Source organism: Macaca mulatta, chromosome 1, assembly GCF_049350105.2.
Source record: "Macaca mulatta isolate MMU2019108-1 chromosome 1, T2T-MMU8v2.0, whole genome shotgun sequence".
Taxonomy (NCBI): domain Eukaryota; kingdom Metazoa; phylum Chordata; class Mammalia; order Primates; family Cercopithecidae; genus Macaca; species Macaca mulatta.
In genome coordinates, this window is record NC_133406.1 from 60,057,966 (window position 1) to 60,078,531 (window position 20,566).

The 20,566-nt window shown below is 38.5% G+C and overlaps 1 protein-coding gene and 1 non-coding gene across 46 annotated transcripts in view; one reads left to right on the plus strand and one right to left on the minus strand.

Annotated features, from left to right (window-relative positions):
- The window catches only part of PPP1R12B (protein phosphatase 1 regulatory subunit 12B), a 247,708-nt gene that overhangs the window by 46,417 nt on the left and 180,725 nt on the right, over window positions 1–20,566 (plus strand). The gene's annotated exons all lie outside the window — the stretch shown is intronic.
- On the minus strand, window positions 14,193–14,296 carry LOC114674861 (U6 spliceosomal RNA). The gene has a single exon (XR_003725943.1). It is a non-coding gene; the product is annotated as a U6 spliceosomal RNA (small nuclear RNA).

The window sequence follows — 20,566 nt, forward strand, 5'->3', positions numbered from 1 at the left end:
TGAACTTGGTGACCATCATGGTCACCAAATTCAAATAGATCCTTTCCATTGTGTGGAAACCCAGTCGTGTGTCCCTGGCCAACTCACTCATTTCTCTGGAATGGTCATGTCATTCTTCTGTATGCTTTTCACCCTTCTGACCATTCTACTTCCTCCCTTTTTCTTAACAGTCGATATCACCTCCTACTGCTTTGCTTCCTACTCCACAACCACTCTGATCTGGCTTTTGTCTTTATCACTGCACCAAAAAAACCCTTTTAACAAGTACTTTAACATGAGACTTGTGAAAGTCTCTACTGCCCTGTAGGTTGTTAAATTTAGAATTGGTATAATAAAATGGTTCAGAATTATGCTCTGGAGCTAGACTGATTGGATTTGAATGCTGGCTCGTTAGTTTTTAGCCATGTGACCTTGGGCATGTTCCTTAATCTTCTAAAAATGATGATGATGATAATAATAGTAATATTTATCTTATTAGCTTGCTAGGAGGATTTAATGAATTAACATATATGGGGCAGTGTTTCACCCATATATAGTAAGCCCTTAATAAATATTAACTTATATTATTGCTCCTACCACTACCTCTGTTACTACTGTGATTACTGCTACTTCATAGATAGGATAGAAAACAGAGAAATTAGATGGGAATTTCTTATTTGTTATTTTTTTTTTTTTTTTTTTTTTTTGAGACAAGGTCTGTCTTTGTCACTCAGGCTGAAGTGCAGTGTCACACTGCAAGGCTAGGCTCACTGCAAGCGATGCCTTTGGGGCTCAAGTGATCCTCTCACCTCACCCTCTCAAGTAGCTGGGACTATAGGTGCGTGCTATCATGCCTGGCTAATTTTTGTATATTTTGTAGAGATGGGGTTTCACCATGTTGCCCAGGCTCAAATTTTATCTCTAAACCACTCTACCTATGTCTGAGGCATTCTCTTTTCCTTCCCTCCTATTGCAGTGGAGAGTTTTTCCCATTTAAGGCTAATCCTTCTGTCTTTGTTTTGGAGCCTTTCTCTTTAAACTCATGCTATCCAACCTTATTTGCCAACCTTTTCTTTTCGTGTGAATGCTTCCAAATGTAATTAAACATGCTCAAGCCTCTTTCATTTTACAACAACAACATTTTATGACCCCTTCCTGGCCTCCATATATCACTCTGTCTCTTTCCTCCCTTTCTTAGCCACATTTTTCAAGACTTATCAATGCTCTCATTTCCTTTCACTCTTCATTCCATTCTTATCTTGCTCTTGCCCCATTACTGTACTGAAACACTTCAAGCTCAGGTCCTTCATGACCTTTACATTACTAATTCTGACATTTCCTTTCTTTAGCTTACTTGACTGTTAGCAACATCAACCACTCTCTCTTTCTTGAAACCCTTTCATCCTATGGCTTCCATGACAAATTTCTTTTTCTTTTCTCTTCTCTGGTTATACCACCTTTGCTTGCTTATCCTTTCCTACATGGTTTTTAAATGCTAGAATTTCTCATAGCTTTGTGGTAGGCTGTCTTTTCACACTACTCTCTTGCCAGGTCTTGTCCACATGCCCAGCTTCAAATAGACCAGAAAAATATTGGCTGCTGTCACCAGTATTATGATATTCCTCAACCTCTCCCTTCCTTAGAGGACTTTTGGGAAGACACATGGGGATATATTTAAAATTTGAATTTTTTGGAAGAAAGGATGGCATTATAACTTATATTATTCCATTGAAATTAATCTAGCTCTAAAATATAAGAAAACCCAATCCTTTTAATCAGATATATTAAAACAATATGTTGGAAGAAAAAAATTGTTGATAATAGTGTGTCTAAAGTTACTATCCCATGAGTTAGCAATTATGAGAATGTTCAAATTCAGCGATAATTAAATACTATACATGAAGGTATTTTCTGGCACCGAAGAAAATCATGATAACAATGGTAGTAGTAATAACAATGGCATTGGCAAGAATACAGCATAGTCCTAACATAAATATTTTCTTTTTTACTTTTGAGATGGAGTCTTGCCCTGTTGCCCAGGCTGGAGTGCAGTGGCGCAATCTTGGCTCACTGCAACCTCCACCTCCCGGATTCAAGAGATTCTCCCACCTCAGCCTCCCGAGTAGCTGGGACTACAGGCGTGCGCTACCACACCCAGCTAAAAAGTATTTTCTATATGTTTGATTTTTTTAGGCGACAGTTTGCCAAATTCCTTAAATTTGGCAGATTCTCATAGTATATGATCTCATGCTCTGCAAGAGGGAAATAGACCTCTGGAAAAATGGATAATTCTCAGCCAGTGTATTACACACACATGCACACACACGTTGGAAACAAAAGAAGCAAAACCAAAAACCCAAGGACAAACTGATTCTGATGTCATTATTTCCACAGCAAACAGCTGGGATTTTTACATATGTGACATTAACTTAGAAAACTTAGAAAATGGAAAGCTCCTACTTCATCTTCACTGCCATGTTAGTGTCACCTAGGGGCTGCGATCTGAATCTTCACTGGACTCTCTTCGTTATTATAGCATTATATTGATTTTGATGATATTAAATTGCCTTTTGGAAGATATTCACTATTTAGTTGTTGGAGTTCCCTTCCTCCTTTAACCCGTTCTCCCAAAACAGCTTTGATTTTTTTCAGAGACAGTATGCCAGGCATGCTGGTTAGCCTAGAATTAGTAGACACAAGGAACCTTCTGTCAGAGGGATTGCTGTGTCTGGCACAGGATCATTTGGGCACAGTATCATAGCTTGCCTGGCAGAAGTCTAAGCAAAGGGGCACAACACCCTTGGCAGGTTGAGAGTGGCAAGGGTAATGTCTTAGGTTGCCCAAGTAACTCTGTTTTAGTTAGAATCCTGACTAGCTGAGAAAGCATACTTCTCTCAGTGGCCTTGGTGAAGCCTTTTGATGATTAACTGTTTCCTTAAGAGTTTAAGAGCAGACTCAGAAAAGGGCTTTCATTCTGTTAACTTCTTGCTTTTCGCTATATACATTGTTATATTGGTAGAAATTTCACATTTCATTATTTTATTTCCTTTTCCCCTCACTACTAAACACAGATTTTTTTTTTTGTAAATTCAGGTGGGAGATGAGCTTTTGAATCTCTAAAAGCTAATCTCTAAAGTGTTGTGATGATCAGTGTGTGGATTCTAAGATATCTGCTACCAACTAATAATAGTACCAAGACAAACTCTGGATGCTCACTGGATATGCCTGGGGATGGATATTAACATGGTCAATTTTACTCAAAATAGGATATTAGAAATTATTTTCATATTTAATTATATTCACATTTGTCATATAACTAGGAGATTTCTTTTCTTTTCTTTTGTTTTCTTTTCTTTTGAAAGGGTCTCGCTCTGTCACCTACGGCTGGAGTGTAGTGGTGCATACATGGCTTACTGCAGCCTTGTTCTCCTGGGACTAAGCGATCCCTCTGCCTTAGCCTCCTGTGTAGCTGGGGCCACAGGCATGTGTTAGCGTGCCCAGAGAATTTTTTAATTTTTTGTAGAGACGAGGTCTCATTTTGTTGTCCAAGCTGGTCTCAAACAATCCTCCCTCCTTGCCTTCCTAAAATGCTGGGATTACAGGTGTGAGCCACCGCACCTGGCCTGATTTCTTTCTTTTTTTTTTTTTTTGAGATGGAGTCTAGCTCTTTCACCCAGGCTGGAGTGCAATGGCGCGATCTTGGCTCACTACAAGCTCTGCCTCCTGGGTTCAAGCCATTCTCCTGCCTCAGCCTCCTGAGTCGCTGGGACTATAGACACCCACCACCGTGCCCGGCTAATTTTTTGTATTTTTAGTAGAGATGGGATTTCACCGTGTTAGCCAGGATGGTCTCGATGTCCTGACCTCGTGATTCGCCCAACTCGGCCTCCCAAAGTGCTGGGATTACAGGTGTGAGCCACTGTGCTCGGCCGATGTGTTTTTCCTTGATGATGGGTTAAAAAGATCTTATTTCATTTATTTTTTATAATTTCAACTTTAGATTCAGGGGGTACATGTACAAGTTTGTTACATGAGTATACCGTGTGATGCTGAAGTTTGGGATATGACTGATCCCATCACCCAGTTAGTGAGTATAGTACCCAACAGTTAGTTTTTCATCCCTGGCCCCTCTCCCTTTCTCTCTCCCTCCCTCCCTACTCTAGTAGTCCCCAGTGTCTACTGTTGCCATCTTTATGCCCATGAATACCCAATGTTTAGCTCGCACTTATAAGTGAGAACATGGAGAATTTGGTTTTCTGTTCCTGTGTTAATTTACTTAGGATGATGGCTTCCAGCTGCATCCATGCTGCTGGAAAGGACATGATTTTGTTCCTTTTTATGGCACATAACTAGGAGATTTCTATCCTCATTATTAATGTATTAGCTTGTTTTCTGTATTGTTAATATCATTAAGCAAATACATTCTTTGTGTGTGTAGAGCACTATTCTGGGCTCTGGGGATACAATTAGTAAGTCATACTACTTACATACTTACAAGGAGTCTTGCTGAGAATTTGACCTATCAAAGATAACTACAATAAAATCCAATATACTACAATAGGTAATGGGAAACTGGTGGTAGTGGCTAGTATCTGCTAGGATGAGAAGAATAATCAAGGCAGGCTTCATAGAGAAGGTAATGTTTAAACTAAGTCTTTCAGACCACGTAGAAGCTCTAAGCAGGAAAATGCATTCCAGGCAGAGGAAACAGCATGTGAGTGTGGCACACTTGCAGAATTGTTAGAGATTGTTATGGAAATGGTTTATAATAGCTAACAGCAATATGCATGAGCAGTTAAGTTGTGCCAGACACTGTTCCAACTACTGTGCCCGTACAAAGTTATGTAATCTTCATAATAATACTGAGAAATAAATACTACTGTTATTTCCATTTTATAGATGGGGTAACTGAGGCAGAAAGAAGTTAAGTAACTAATACAAGGTCTTATAGCTATTAAGTTCCACAGCTGACATTTGAATTCAAACTTTCTGGCCAATGCACTAAATTGGGGTCAGCAAACTATAGCTCATGGGCCAAATCCTGCTCACTGCTTGTTTTTGTACAACCTATAAGCCAAAAATAGTTTTGCATTTTTAATTAGCTGAAAAAGAAGTAAAATATTTTGTGATATGTGAAACTTATATGAAATTCAGATTTTTAGTATCCATGAAATTTTACTGGAACCTAGCTATAGTCATTGGTTTAGTACTATCTATAGCTGCTTTTAAATTATAATGACAGAGTTGAATGTTTGCAAGAGACTATGATCTGCAAAGCATAAAGTACTTCTTTCTTTTTTCTCTTTTTTCTTCTTGTTTTTTTAGAGACAGGGTCAGGCTCTGTCACCCATGCTGGAGTATAATGGCACAATCATACTTCACCGCAGTTTTGACCTCCTGGGTTTAAGCAATTTTTTCATCTCAGCCTCCTGAGTAGCTAGGACTACAGTTATGCACCACCATGCCTGGTTAATTTTAAATTTTATTTTTTTTTTTTGTAGATACAGGTTCTCGCCATGTTGCTCAGGCTGGTCTTGAACTCCTGGCCTCAAGCAATTCATTCACCTTGTTCTCTCAAATAAAATACTTTCTATTTGGCTCTTTACAGAGAAAGTTTGCTCTAAATCAGTGCACTCTACTGCCTCACAGTATATTTTGTTTTATTAATTAACACGAAGAATATCATACGTTAATAGCAATACTTGGAGTTATGTACTAGTTATCTTTTTAAAAGTCTCTTTTCTTATTTGTCATCTTGTGTCCTCACATCAACCCTGAAATTAAAAAAAGGTTAAATTTGGTGTTTCTCTTGTATAGCTAGGAAACTTAGCTGTGGAAAGATTAGGATGGGCTGTGACATTAAAGTCAGACTCTTTTGCCTGTACAGCATCTTATAACATCTTCCATTCTGTTCTGAAATTTCTCCTCTACTTCTGTCCTACATACACAGTTGTTCAGAGTTTGGGCTTGAGGACACTCTATAAATGAGACATTTGAGACAGATTGAAAGCAAGGTAACACACACTCTTTCCTTAACCTTTGGTGCCTCTGCGGGAGCATCTGAAATTTTCTGTCTTGGCAAGCTTCACCTAAGTCTGAGCACCCTGCCAGCGAAGTGCTCCAGCAGGCTGGGATTTGATTGCAGATAAGTAAGCATTTACTGTCAAAGGAGACAGGGGGTGTTTCTCATTTTCATTTCCATAAAGGGATGCCATTGCTTTGCCAGGCTGTGTGGAAAGCCTTTGCCTTAACAGTGAATCTTGAGTCCCTTTCAGGTTTTTACCTGTCCATATTCTACTTTTGGAACATGAGGTTTCTACCTTTCTGCTATTCCTGATATTTTCCTTGGCTTAGGAATGCCTTCTCTTACCAACCAAATCACAGAAGCTTTTCTTGTTACCTTGGTACTACCACTAAGCTAGTCAGGGAGAGTGGAATCTAACTCTTCTATTTGTGACCTCAAGGGATGTTTGTGTTATTTATTGGTTTGTATTTTTCATTCTACTTCCCTTCTTCTAGGACGTAGCAGTCTGAAGTTTGAACTATAGGCCATGTTTTGTTGTATCATTGTGCTTGATGCTTTCAGGAAAAAAAACAAGTTATTTAGATTTCTAAAGTCTTAATCTCTAGTGTGTCTTCTGTTTTCAGCCTCAATAGTGAATTTACATTATCAGATATCCAAAATTGATTATACCCAGATTTGGACTGTTAAGGCCTAGCAGAAACAAGGTACAGCTTTAAGAGAGGTCAACTATGTTTCTGCTCATAGCCAGCATTTCCTTGGCCTCAGACAATGCTTAGGTCAGAGCAATGTAGAAAAACAATTCTCTGTCCAAGGAGTCAGATGCCTGAGAGATGCAACTCAAACACCTACAATGAGAGGTAACATATACAGACATTTGTCAAAATTTAATGAATGTATACTTAATATTTATGCTTTTTACTATATGTAAATTTTACTTCAAAAGAAAAATAATACTGTAAAGAGGTATTGAACTCTAGTTTATAGTGAAGTATTTGGAGAAATTATTACTAATGTCTGAAATGTGATGAATGGATGAAGGGATGCATACATGACAAAGCAAGTACAACATTAATGGTGGACGATAGCTTGTGTGGGTATATGCGGTTGGGTGGGTCACTGTGAACTTCTTTCAACTTTTCTGTGTTTGAACATCTTCATAATAAATTTTTTGGGAAAATAAGTAAAGGGGATGGGCAGGTAATATAAATTAATAAAGCAGGCTTGGTATAGCACAGTAGAGAGAGATGGGGCCTAGGGCACTGAGAAATGCATGTTCTGCCTAAAGAAGGCGGCTGCCACTCAACTCCAACCAGTTGTTGCTTTGTGGGAATCTGGCCCCAGTGTTGTAAGGTAATCTAATTTTTTAAAAGGAGTTTCAAATATAGAATTTTTGTGTGCAAAAAAATCTTTAATTTTAAAATACCATATGGGCCAAACAGTCTATTTTTGATTTACCAACTCATTTTCTATTCCAAAGATTTCAATTTTCGAGAAGAAATTGGGGGTGTCCTCTTGAGTTGTAAAGTTACCATTGTTATCACTAACACGTGCCTTTAAAGAGATTTCAGCTGTAGCAGAGACCTTATACTGTAACCTCAATTCCCCTGTTGTGTGGGCTGCTGTACAGTAATTCCTTGCCAGGCCCATGCCATGGTATTCATGACACTGACCCAACCAGGACTTTGCTGTGGGGCAGGGAACAGCTGTGAGGCTGGGCTGGTTGGCACTGATTTCTCTAGGCTCACTTTAGGATTATTTAATATGGAAAGGGCAACGGTACTTGTTAGTTTGCTCCTCAAATATAGTTCCTGAGTGTAAGTCACTTAGGCTGTAAGAGAAATTAGCACTAGTTGGGAATCAGAAACAGAAAAGACTTCTAAGACTTCCTTATATTCCCTGTTTTGTCTAAGTGGTGTCACAATTCACCCACAGTCCTAAGCTCTTAACAATCTCCATGTTATCCTTTCTCACCACTGACATTCTAATAAGTGACCCCGTTCAGTTCATTCTACCTCAGGGGTACTTCTCAAATCCATGTCCTCCCCAATGTCTTCGCTGCCAGTACCTTACTTCAAGACCTCATCCTCTCTAGCCTGGATTACAATTTCCTCACTGGTGTCTCTCATGAGTTTTCCCTCCCAGTGGTTCAATCTTCATATTCCCACTGTAATTATCATTCTAAGATACAATTCTGATAGTATCACTCTCTGGTTTAAAAACCTCAATACCTCCCTGTTGTCTTCAGGATAAAGGTGAGTGAAACTCTTTATCATGGATGGGATATAGGGACCTTCATGACTGTCAACGTACCCTACCAGCCACAATTCCCTCTATTTTCCATTAGCCTATGAGGTAAAGTTCCAATTTCTCAGTATGGCAAATGAAGCCCTACTTAAATTTCTATGCATGTCCCCACCCCTTTCTTAGTCTATGCATGCATAGAATTCTCACTATTCCAAAAAATGGACATTTTCTCTCTCCTCCAGACCTTTGCCTATGTTATTCTTTTTGCTTCAGATCTCTTCATTTGCTGCTGTTTCAGTGTTCTCTTTCTTCTTTATAACTCAATTAAATAATTATTTTTATTTTTATTTTTAAAATTTTTATTATTATTTTTTTGAGATGGAGTCTCACTGTGTCGCCCAGGCTGGAGTACAGTGGTGCGTCTTGGCTCACTGCAACTCCACCTCCCAGCTTCAAGTGGTTCTCCTGCCTCAGCCTCCTGAGTAGCTGGGACTACAGGCGTGTGTCACCACACCCGACTAATTTTTTGTATTTTTTTAGTAGAGACTGGGTTTCGCTGTGTTAGCCAGGATGGTCTCGATCTCCTGACCTTATGATCTGCCCACCTTGGCCTCCCAAAGTGCTGGGATTACAGGCGTGAGCCACCGCACCCAGCCCAAATAATGTTTATACTGGGAGATTTTTCCTGTCACTCCTGGACCAAGTTAGCAACTTCGTACTCTGTACTACAACACTTTGTACTTATCTCTCATTTTATATTAGTGATTATTTCTGTTGCATTGTATCATTTACATGTCTCTTTCCACCACTAAATGGTAAAGTCTTAATCATTTTTTATTACTGCATCTCCACCTGAGGACCATGTCTGGCATAGTACAGGCCTTAGTAAATATTTGTTATGTGAATAAATGGAAATGCACATTACAGTCAGGGAACACTGATTACTGGGACAAATTCTTAACCTGTTCTTTGGTAATGTGAGTCAGTGTCAGATCCAGAACTTTATCTTCTTAGATTTTCTGCTTGTGCTAACTATTAGACTTGATGGACCCTCAGCAGCCAGTGACTCTGTTATGGTAAAATGCAGTCCAAAGCCCCTCAACTTCCTTTACCAGCTATAGGAGTCAGCTATAGGAGCCCTGGCCCATTGTTTTTCCTTTCCTCTAATCCTAGCTTTAATTAACTTTCATCTCTTATGAATGAAACCTGACTGTGATTTGTTTACATGTACAGGAACTTACATAGAGCTCATATTTATATTTAAGTATAACATTACTTATGTAGAACTATATTTATGTTTAAGTATATCGTTTTTGCTCTTGTGTAGAAAGGAGGGTCCCTTGTTAACTCTGGAGGTTATACAAGGGTAATATAATAATAGCAGCTAACACATAACATTTAACTGTGTGCCAGGCACGAAGTGTTTTTATGTACATTAGCTCATTTAATCCTAATTGTAACCCCATGAAGTAGTTCTTATGATTGGTATGATAATTTAACAGATGAGGAACCCGAAGCAGACGAAATAACTTGTTCCGAGAACACAAAACTACTTAACTGGTAGACCTGGGATTTGAACTCAGGAAGTCTTACTTCATAGTCTGTGCTCTTAACTATATACTGTACTGCGTAGGGTTATTTAACTGCTTTCTCTCATGTCTTCTACCATGTAGTACTCTACCTCTGGGAGGACATGACAATAAGTGTTATGGACTAATAATATTAGCTTTGACTATATAAAACTCAATGAAAATATGCTGGGAAAAATAATAACCTTTTATTTAATATCTCCTTTTAGGGATAATATTTGGTGTGCTGATTTATACTTTCTGCAGATTTAAACTGCCTGTAATTTCTTTGTGGCATTCACTCCTTACTCAACTCAGATCCCAGAATTGCCTTCCTTCTTTTCCCTGGACTTACTTAATAGCTATGGAGCATTGCCCATGCCGTAGCTTTCAGGCTGTGCTCTTGTGGCTTGTGAAATACTTGTTTATGGGCACAGAGTGATCTGGAGTTAAATAGAAAAATCCCTCTCCATGGGACAACAATTTACTGTACATGTCAACTTGGCAGCAGGGTAGACCATTGGGGGGCTGTGATTAAGACAGGTAGCCAAGATAGGAAGGAGGTTTCTAATCCAGACTCATGCTAATAAACAGAGTGGTAACCAAAGCAATTTAATGAGATCTTTGTGTTTTGCATTTAATCTAGTTAGGAGTAACCAACCTAAATTGACCAATTGGCCACATTTCTCATATAAAATTTTTGGAGGTGTAGACTAATATCAGTTAACACTGTATATACTGAAATAAAGCTATTTTTAGGGAGATGATATTAAGCATTGAAAATGTTCCATGAAGCAAGTAGTTTCTTGACCCTGGCCATGAACTCTATTTCGATCACCTCTAAATTGGTAGGTAGAAAGCATTTAGGTGGTTCTGTGACTGAATATATGACCTTAAATAAGAATCATTTAACTTTTCCAAGGCTGAGTTTCTTATCTGTAACATGAAAAGTCCTAATGCTTATCTCTCCAGCTTCCATATTCTTTTTTTCCTTTACTGCTTTGTTATAATAGACTTTTTCCAAGGAATGTCTTTGATCAAGTCTGTAAAGGTGTATCATTCCATTACTTAGTGTGTCTTAGCTCTTATGTGCAGAATTTGTAAGAAGGCAATTTCAACAGGACTTTCTTATATTCAAGTGTCAGAGTTACTCAGCTATCTCACCTTTGATCTGAAAGAAAGTCATACTTGGGATTTTTATCACAATTAGTAGGCCACATTTATTCCTCAAAATTATAATTATCAGTGAGTAACAAAGTAGAGATTTGGAGACTGGAACATACAACTTCTGTTTGAAGATCACTCATGAGCTTTGAGAAAATGCAGATTTCATTTTCTGATCTCATTCTTCATCTTCTTTCTCCTCAACTTTCAAAAAAACATGATTTGATTATAAGAGATCAGACATGTATAACCATAGTGCAAAAGTTGCCAAATTGTAAGACAGCCGAATGAGTTTTTCTTCATTTAGGTGAATAAAAGCATGGGGAATAGAGAAGATTGAGGGAAAAGTTATTTGAAGCGAAGTGCTTGTTAGAATCCAAAATGAACACATTTTTGACACGTAAGTACTGTTAACCCTTAGGCAATATGATGCTTGCTCTTACTTGAAGGAAGATGTTCTTTGGTCCCAACTTGTAAGCATTTGCAGTCTTGAGGTAATATGCCAGTTTACTGAGAACAAAATCTTAATCAGTATGACACTTCATGGAAAATTCTTTACTTCTGCTCTCTTGGCTGTCTCTCTTGACAGGGTACAGTTCTGTGTCCAGAGCCTGCCTGATCACTGAGTACATAATCAGATATAGTTCTCATCATTTGAGAGCCAAACTGTCTCTGCCAATGGGGTTATGAGTCTTTCACACAGTGCAGACAGTTGCTGGGGTCACCTGTCATATTGGAGCAGACTGCTGTGATGATTCCTACTTAAGCAATAGTTATATTATATCATGATTGGAATGAAGAGACAGGTACTTGGAAGGACTGACTGAAGCTCTGGATCAGTCAATCTTAACTACTAATAGGTTAAAGCCTTCATGTAGTGAAGATCCGATGGTGGAGATTGCCAGATTTACTGAGTCCTTTATCACCTTTAATTTATTTGTACCACTGGCCGTCTGTATCTGTGGATTCTGCATCCATGGATTCAACCAACTGCAGATTGAAAATATTTGGGAAAAATAAAAAATAAAAATTTAATATTAATAAAAATAATACAAACAAAAACAGTATAGTATAATGACTATTTACGTAGTATTTACATTATTTTAGGCATTTTGGGTAATCTAGAGATGATATAAAGTATTTGAAAGGACGTGCATAGGTTATATGCGAATACTATACCATTTTATTTAAGGAACTTGACCCTCAGTGGATTTTGGTATCTACAGGGAGTCTTGCAACCAGTTCTCTATGGATACTGAGGGACAGCTGTATAATTTCTTGGCATATGACTTCTTGGCCGCCTAGTTGGGACAAGGGGACTTTGAACTTAGAAATGTTGGGTTTCACAGGGACCTCATCAATCAGTATTTCTATCCCAGTTTCAGTCCTCAGCCAGAATACCTTCAGTAAAATGCCTCATGTGAGAACCATGATTAGTTCTTTCAGGGTTTTGCTATTTGAGCCAGAGATTGGTTAAACAGTTTCTAAAACTTTCTACTTAATGTAGTTGTCTTTTAAAAAGTTGTATGATAAATTTATTGATCACTTTTCATCTGTCAAAGAAGGGATCAGTTACAGCTGTGATTTTCAGTTATTAGTAAGGATTGAGGATATGGCAGACTCTCTAGGTCCTGATTCCCTATTCTATGGCAAGTTTATTAGTTTCCTGTGGCTTCTGCAGCAAATTAATACAAACTTGGTGGCCTAAAACAAAATTATTCAATCATTCTTCCACAGTTCTGGAGGCCAGAAGTTTAAAATCAAGGTGTTATCAGGGCCGTACTCCCTCTGGTATATATATACATTATATGTATATACCATATTTTACTTATCCATTCACCCATCAATGGGCTCTTCAGTTTCTTCCACATTGTAGCTGTTGTGAATAAGGCTGCTGTGAACATGGGTGTACACATACCTCTTTGAGAGATCCTGCTTTCAATTATGACTATTATTATTTCTTTCTTTTTTTTTTTTTTTTTGAGACAGAGTCTCGTTCTGTCCCCCAGGCTGGAGTACAGTCTCTGCTCACTGGAACCTCTACCTCCTGGGATCAAGCAATTCTTGTGCCTCAGCCTCCTGAGTAGCTGGGATTACAGGCGCATGCCACCACACATGGCTAATGTTTTGTATTTTCAGTAGAGACAAAGTTTCGCCACGTTGCCCAGGCTGGTCTTGAACTCCTGAGATCAGGCAGTCCACTCGCCTCAACCTACCGAAGTGCTAGGATTACAGGCATGAGCCATTACGACAGGCATCAATTATTTTGAGTATATACCCAGAAGAATCCTATTTTTGAATAGAAAATAGAAATGGTAAGTCTATTTTTAATTTTTTGAGGAACTTCCATACTGTTTTCCATAGAGGCTATACCATTTTACATTCCCCTGAGCAGTGCACAAGGATTTTAATTCCTTGCCAACACTTTTTTTTTTTTTTTTTTTTGAGATGGAGTCTTCCTCTGTCACCAGGCTGGAGAGTAGTGGCGCGATCTTGGCTCACTGCAACCTCCGCCTCCTGGGTTCAAGCGATTCCCCTGCCTCAGCCTCCCAAGTAGCTGGGACTACAGGCACACACCACCACGCCCAGCTAATTTTTTGTATTTTAGTAGAGATGGGGTTTCACCATGTTGGCTAGGATGGTCTCAATCTCCTGATCTCATGATCCACCCACCTCGGCCTCCCAAAGTGCTGAGATTACAGGTGTGACCCATCGTGCCCAGCCAGCACTTTAAAAATATTTCCTTGCATGCTAAAATTTTATTTTTATATTTTATTATTTATTTTTAGAGACAGGTCTTGCATGTTGCCCAGGCTTGAGTGCAGTGGTGCTATCATAGCTCACTGCAGCCTCGATCACCTGGGCTCAAGCGATCCTCCCTCCTTAGCCTCGCAAATAACTGGGACTACAGACTTATTTTGTTTTTTTGATAATAGCCATCCTAATAGGTATAAGGTGCTATCTCATTGTAGTTTTGATTTTTATTTCCCTAATAATTAGTGACATTGAGCATTTTTTCATGTGCTCATTGGCCATTTGTATATCTTTGGAGACGTGTCCATTCAAATCTTTTTTGCCCATATTTGAATCTGGTTGTTTATTTTTTGTTGTTGAGTTTTAGGATTTCTTGATATATTCTGGCTATTAATCCCTTAATAGATATATGATTTGCAAATATAAAAAATTTATTACATACATATATTTTTGCTTATAAAAATATGGAATGCTTCATGAATTTGCTTGTCATCCTTACGTAGGGGCCATGCCAATCTCTGTATTGTTCCAATTGTAGTATATGTACTGCCGAAGTGAGCACTGATTTGCAAATAATTTTCTCCCACTCTATGGACTGCCTTTTTACTCTTTCGGTAGTGTTTTTTGATATACTCCCTCAACAATTTTGTCCACATGATTTGTTGAAATCAAGGAAAGCGTGGGCTGAAAAATCCAAACAAGTAGGTGTTAGGCTGCACTAAGCCCAGCTTCTAGTGTAACATATGCCCAGACACCTGGAGCTGGGTTTTATGGGGAAGAGTTGTTCTGAGGCCAAGGCAGGTAGTATTCGTGATATTCTGAGACACAACAGCAAGGTCAGCTCTGAAAGCTGGCACTTGCTGCTGGCAACAGTTGCAGGCTATTTTGGGAACCGAGGAGGCTTTGTTTTGTGAGGCCTTCTCTGCACTGCCAGATTTAACCCTGGCCCTGATTGATCATCAGCCACTTTTGCCTTTGATATGAAGAGAGCAGTATCAGGTACAGTAGTGAGATCACAGTGCTCTTTCCCCAGATTATTGGTAAAATCAAGTATTTTTCCTTGGAGATTGTCATTGCCAGACAAATGTGACGTGCTGATGTTAGGAAGCTTTAATTTATTACCTGGCAGTTTTTCTAAATAGTTCCTTTATACTAGTAATTAAGTTATATCTCTATTTCTTAAGGAGCTTAGAACATGTTGTTACTTTAGTAAATTTTGATATGTCTTCAGGAATGCAAAATAGGAGGAAATGGCTTAAACTACATCAGAAGGAATCTAAGTCAAATGCAAAGAATTTCCCCATTATCATGGGTAACATCAAAAGCTTGTTTAGCCTGCTTCCCAAGAAAAGGAAAGACCTATCTCTCTGGAAGGTTTAGCATAGCGCTGTGTAGAGGCATGGTGTTGAAGTTCACGTCCCTGGACACAGTTTTGTAAGTGGGCGAATCTGCTCATCTACCATGTTTCAGTTGTGAATGAGTCAGCAGCGCAGCTGCAGATGGAGTGGGCAGAAGGGCATCTAAATTTAGTCGTTATTCACTGGAGAAGATTTTCAGGAACTATGTGTCTCTCATCCATGCTTTAGTCTCTTATCCATGCTTTAGTCATATTCCTTCTTCTGGAGGCAAACAAACAAACCAATAAACAAACAAAAACAACACCAGAGAGAGAGCAAGAGAACAGTTATTCCAAGTTGCTTAATGAGAGTGAGTGTCCTACAACTCTTGATTGGTCTTACCTACAAGGATGATTCTCTTCCACCTTAACTGGGTGCATACTATTTTATTCATATAGCTCCTGAATTTAAGAACCCATGGGATTCTGAACATTAGAGAGGGAATTTTCTGCAGTTAGACTTACAAACAAGCTCCAGAATCTTGCTAGTTCAAAGACATTTTTAACCAAACTACTTTCCTCCTGTAAGGTACTGGGGGTGGGGAGGGCTATGATCAGTGAGGAATAAGTACTTTTTGAGTTTGTTTTTTTTTCCCCTTGAGGCAGTTGCTGTGTGTTACACTGTTGCCTTAACAACAACAAAGTCAGGAACAATTCCAAGGGCTTATCTCCTTTAATCTTTACAAAACCTTATAAGGTAGGTGGTACTCCCAATACTATAGATGAGTACATATGCTTATAGTTAGGTTAGATACCCCACTGTGGGTTGTATGCATCAGCAGAGCTGGTATGCAAGCCCTGGTCTGTCTGACTCCAAAGCTGGTGCTTTTATTTATTTTACAAATAGAGATAGGGTCTTACTGTTTTGCACAGGTTCTCCTGGACTCAAGCGATCCTCCCACCTCGGCCTCTCAAAGTGCTGGGACTACAGGTGTGAGCCACCATGCCTAGCCAAAACTGTTTTAAACAATATACCATCCTTCACTTTGTGGAGGGTATGGGGAATGATTTAGACAGTTGGCCTCCTTTATTTTCTCTAAGATGGTTCTTCACAGATTGATGATCGCTAAATTACATTTTTAGAGTAGGCTAGTTTTGTTGTTGTAACTTCCTTACAGCGTCATTCCCATAAAATTTTGTATCAAACTGGCTGTAGTGGCATGTAGCTGTAGTCCCAGCTACTTGGAAGGCTGAGACAGAGGCTTTTTGAGCCCAAGAGTTAATGACCAGCCCTGGCAACAGAGCGAGACCCTGTCTCAGAAATTTTTTTGTATCAAGGATTTGAGATTTATAAGACACAATATCACAAAATTTGAAAGAAGAGAACTGAAGTAGTGATGAGGTGAAGGAGATTAAGAAAAGGAAAGAAGTAAGAGGGGAGGAAAGAGAAAAGATAAGTTTTCTCCCATTTGATACCTGGACTAGCTGGGCTTATTTTAGGGCCTCTGGAATGTGGCTGCTGTTGTCTTTAAAGGCCAAAGAATGATCTTGAAAACATTGGCTTCTAAAAGTCTGCTTGATAGTGGTGTGGACATTAGAGCTAAGTTTTTAGATTGTTCTTTCAGAGCCAAAGAAATTTTGCAACCCAGCAAGAAGCAATTGACCTAGCTGTCCTGGCCTACACAGGTTTAGACGGCACATTTGGCCTTCTTGATATAGGAGTATTAATAAGGGCAAAGAGTGTTTTTAGCACAACCTTTAAAATACTTTTTTATTCTTGGACTTCAGTACCTTTTTGAAAGTGTCCTCTTCCATTTTTTTTTACTTAAAAATGCTTATTTACAAAAAATAAAAATAAATAAAATAAAAATGTTTATTTACAGTTTTTAGTGAGGTACTCTGCGAGAAGTTGGCTAGACCTTGCCATATGGGATTGCAAATGGGCAGACATACAATATATGACCAATTTAGTGATAAGCATACTTATGAACTATTTGTAAATATGAATAATTATTAAACATTTTACATGGTAAAGAATGGGATATACTTGTGGAAGTTGATAAATCTAAGAAAACATCATAGAAGAAATATAATTTCTGGAGCTGCTGTTGAAAACTAGACCACTAAAGGCCGGGCGCGGTGGCTCAAGCCTGTAATCCCAGCACTTTGGGAGGCCGAGACGGGTGGATCACGAGGTCAGGAGATCGAGACTATCCTGGCTAACACGGTGAAACCCCGTTTCTACTAAAAAATACAAAAAACTAGCCGGGCGAGGTGGCGGGCGCCTGTAGTCCCAGCTACTCGGGAGGCTGAGGCAGGAGAATGGCGTGAACCCGGGAGGCGGAGCTTGCAGTGAGCTGAGATCCGGCCACTGCACTCCAGCCTGGGCGACAGAGCGAGACTCCGTCTCAAAAAAAAAAAAAAAAAAAAGAAAGAAAACTAGACCACTATGAATACTGGCTATAAAAGTCAGATTGGCCAGAAGGTCAGATTGGAGGAATATATTATATAGCATCAAATCAAACCTAGATTGTCATTTTTAGCTAATCTCAGTAACTATAAAAGAAGTATCAAATATTTTGGGAAAAAAATAACAAAGATGCTGTTTGTAACCAAGTTATCTAATTAAATTTTCATCTAAATGAAATCACCCTTTTTTCATTCATCCCCTTCTAGGCAGGATTGATATGAGGTTTATCTCTGAAGGGAGTTCCTGTAAGTTCTCTTGGTATGATATGTACTACATAAGTCCTGTAGTTACTAGGGCCCTCTAGAGTTCTAACTTTAATTCTTTCCACAGTAATCTTTTGCCATTTAAATAGTTCATTATCACCATGAAATATCTTTTGGTGTGTTTGATTAAAGACAGTGGTTATCAAACTGATCTCAGGATTCCTTTATACTTAAAAAATCATTTAGGACTCCCAAAATTTAACCAGGACTTTGTTTGTATTGATTATTATATGTTACTGAGAAATTTTTAAAATATGTAGTTATTAAATATGTACTTATTAAGTCATTTAAAGCAACAATGACGCTGATTACGTGTTAATATAAATGACATAATTAAAAATAATGATATTGTTTTATGTTTTTACAAATTTATTTTAATGTCTGTATTCAATCTGTTGTGATATATTATTTTGATGAAAGTATATAAAATGTGGCCTCTCAAAGGGAGAGGGAGGACCATTTAATAGTCTGTTCAGACAATTGTAGATGTTTTTCTTGGATATTATACCAAACTCCAACAAGTGATGGTTTGTTTCTTTTTCTTTTTCTTTTTCTTTTTCTTTTTTGAGACAGAGTCTCTGTGACCCAGGCTGGAGTGCAGTGGTGCCATCCTGGCTCACTACAACCTCTGCCTCCTGGGTTCAAGTGATTCTTATTCCTCAGCTTCCTGAGTAGCTGAGATGCACCACCATACCTGCCTAGTTTTTGTATTTTTAGTAGAGATGAGGTTTCACCATGTTGGCTAGGCTGGTCTCAAACTCCTGACCTTAGGTGATCCACCTACCTCGGCCTCCAAAGTGCTGGGATTACAGGCATGAGCCACCACACCCAACCTGATAGTTTCTTAAATGTAAGTTTTGGAAATGGTAGTTTAAGACATGAGTTTCTTAAATGTCCGTGCAGTGTGGAAACTGAAACCATATCAATGGACTTTTCTTACTCTCTTACATTAAAACGCATTAGTCTAACTTGTACTTTAAATGAATCTTTTACTTCATGCATGATTTTCTAACACCATGCATTTGTTTATTTGGAAAATATAGGTTGATTGAGTTATAGAGATCTTACAAATCTAAATACATTTCATTATATAATATCAACAAATCAGATTTGTTGATAGACAGACAGACCTTATCAGAAAAGTGAATACTGGGAAGCTGTCAAGCTCATGGTGGTAGCTGTTTCCGGAATTCTTATCTTCACTTGGATGGTCGAATTTTGTTGCAACACATACTGATTATTTTCTCTGGAGTGACAGGCTTACTTTGTTCATTTTCAAGTCCGAATTATCACAATTTGTTGGTTATTCTTTTGAGTAAAAATGGTGTTATTTTGATTTTAAAAAGTGGCTAGTTCATCCCACACCTGAAGCAGATGCACAAGTGGTGTGTTTTTATTTTTATTTTTGTTTTTGTTTTCAAGACAGGGTCTTTCCCTGTCACCCAGGCTGGACAGCAGTGCTCACAGCTCACTGCAGCCTCGACCTCCCAGGCCTAAGTCATCCTCCCACCTTAGCCTGCCAAGTAGCTGGGACTACATGTGCATGCCACCATGCCTGGCTAATTTTTAATGTTTTTGTAGAGATGGGGTCTGTGTTGCTCAGGCTGGTCTTGAACTCCTGGGCTCAAGCATTCCTACTGCCTCAGCCTCTCAAAGTGTTGGGATTATAGGCATGAGTTACCATGCCTGGCCTTAGGTGCTTTTTCCTAGAATCAACCATCATACCTCAAAATGCAGCAGAAGTGCTTTAAGTATACTTTCCATTTTCTCACACAGAATATTAAAAAATTTCTACTGCTTCTTCAAGGTTATTCTTAAGTGAAACTGGCTTTCTTTTTTATTTTTTTAACTGTATGTGGTGGGGAAGAATATAGTGCCTGCTGGTAGTTTTTGATGCCATTGTCTTGCTTCATGCTAAGGCACCAGCAGTTTTACTCACCATTGCTTTTGCATCATTAGTGTAAATGTCAATACAATGAAAATGCAAGTAATATCTTAATATTATTATGAAAATCCTTTGATTTGGATAATTCTACCTGAGCTGAAGTTTTAGCCTTGTTTTTTAAAGGAGGGGATTAAAAGGCAAGTTTTAAAAAGGGAGTCTCATTTGTTTCTTGGTCCTGAATTATCCCAATGGTTTTGTAACCATCGAAGCCTTGATAATGATTACCATTTTCACATGTGGACCTTCTACCACATTTTTATTCTGTAGCTATGTCAAGACCTTTTGGTTTTTTTAGATCTCATTGCTGTTCATGACTGTTTCTTTTAGTCTTATGGTAAGCCTAAAGCCTTTATTCAAAAAGTTTCTGCTGTCTCCTAATTGCTGCCATGAAATGAACAGATAAGACTCCTAACCATCCATAACTGCAAGCATACTTTGCCATAGTGTTTGAAGCCATTCAGAAAATACATGAAAATACATTTTTTCTGTTTGAAATGATCACCCTACCATTTCTCACCAAAGCAAGGTTTATTTAGCAATTCTAGAGTCGTAAACTACAACTTCCCACTGAGAAAAACTGCATTTGATCCTGTGTGATTTTTTCTTTTTTAAATGAATGAATGAATGAATTTTTTTATAATAGAGACAGGGTCTCACTTTGTTACCCAGGCTGGTCTCAAACTCCCGGCTTCAGGCAATCCTCTGATTATTTTCTTTTAAAATTAATAAGCATCTGTGACAAATAGGTGGCAGTGAAATAAAATAAAATTCATATACAAATCAGTGTTTTGTGACATGCTTTCCTTTTCATAATATAA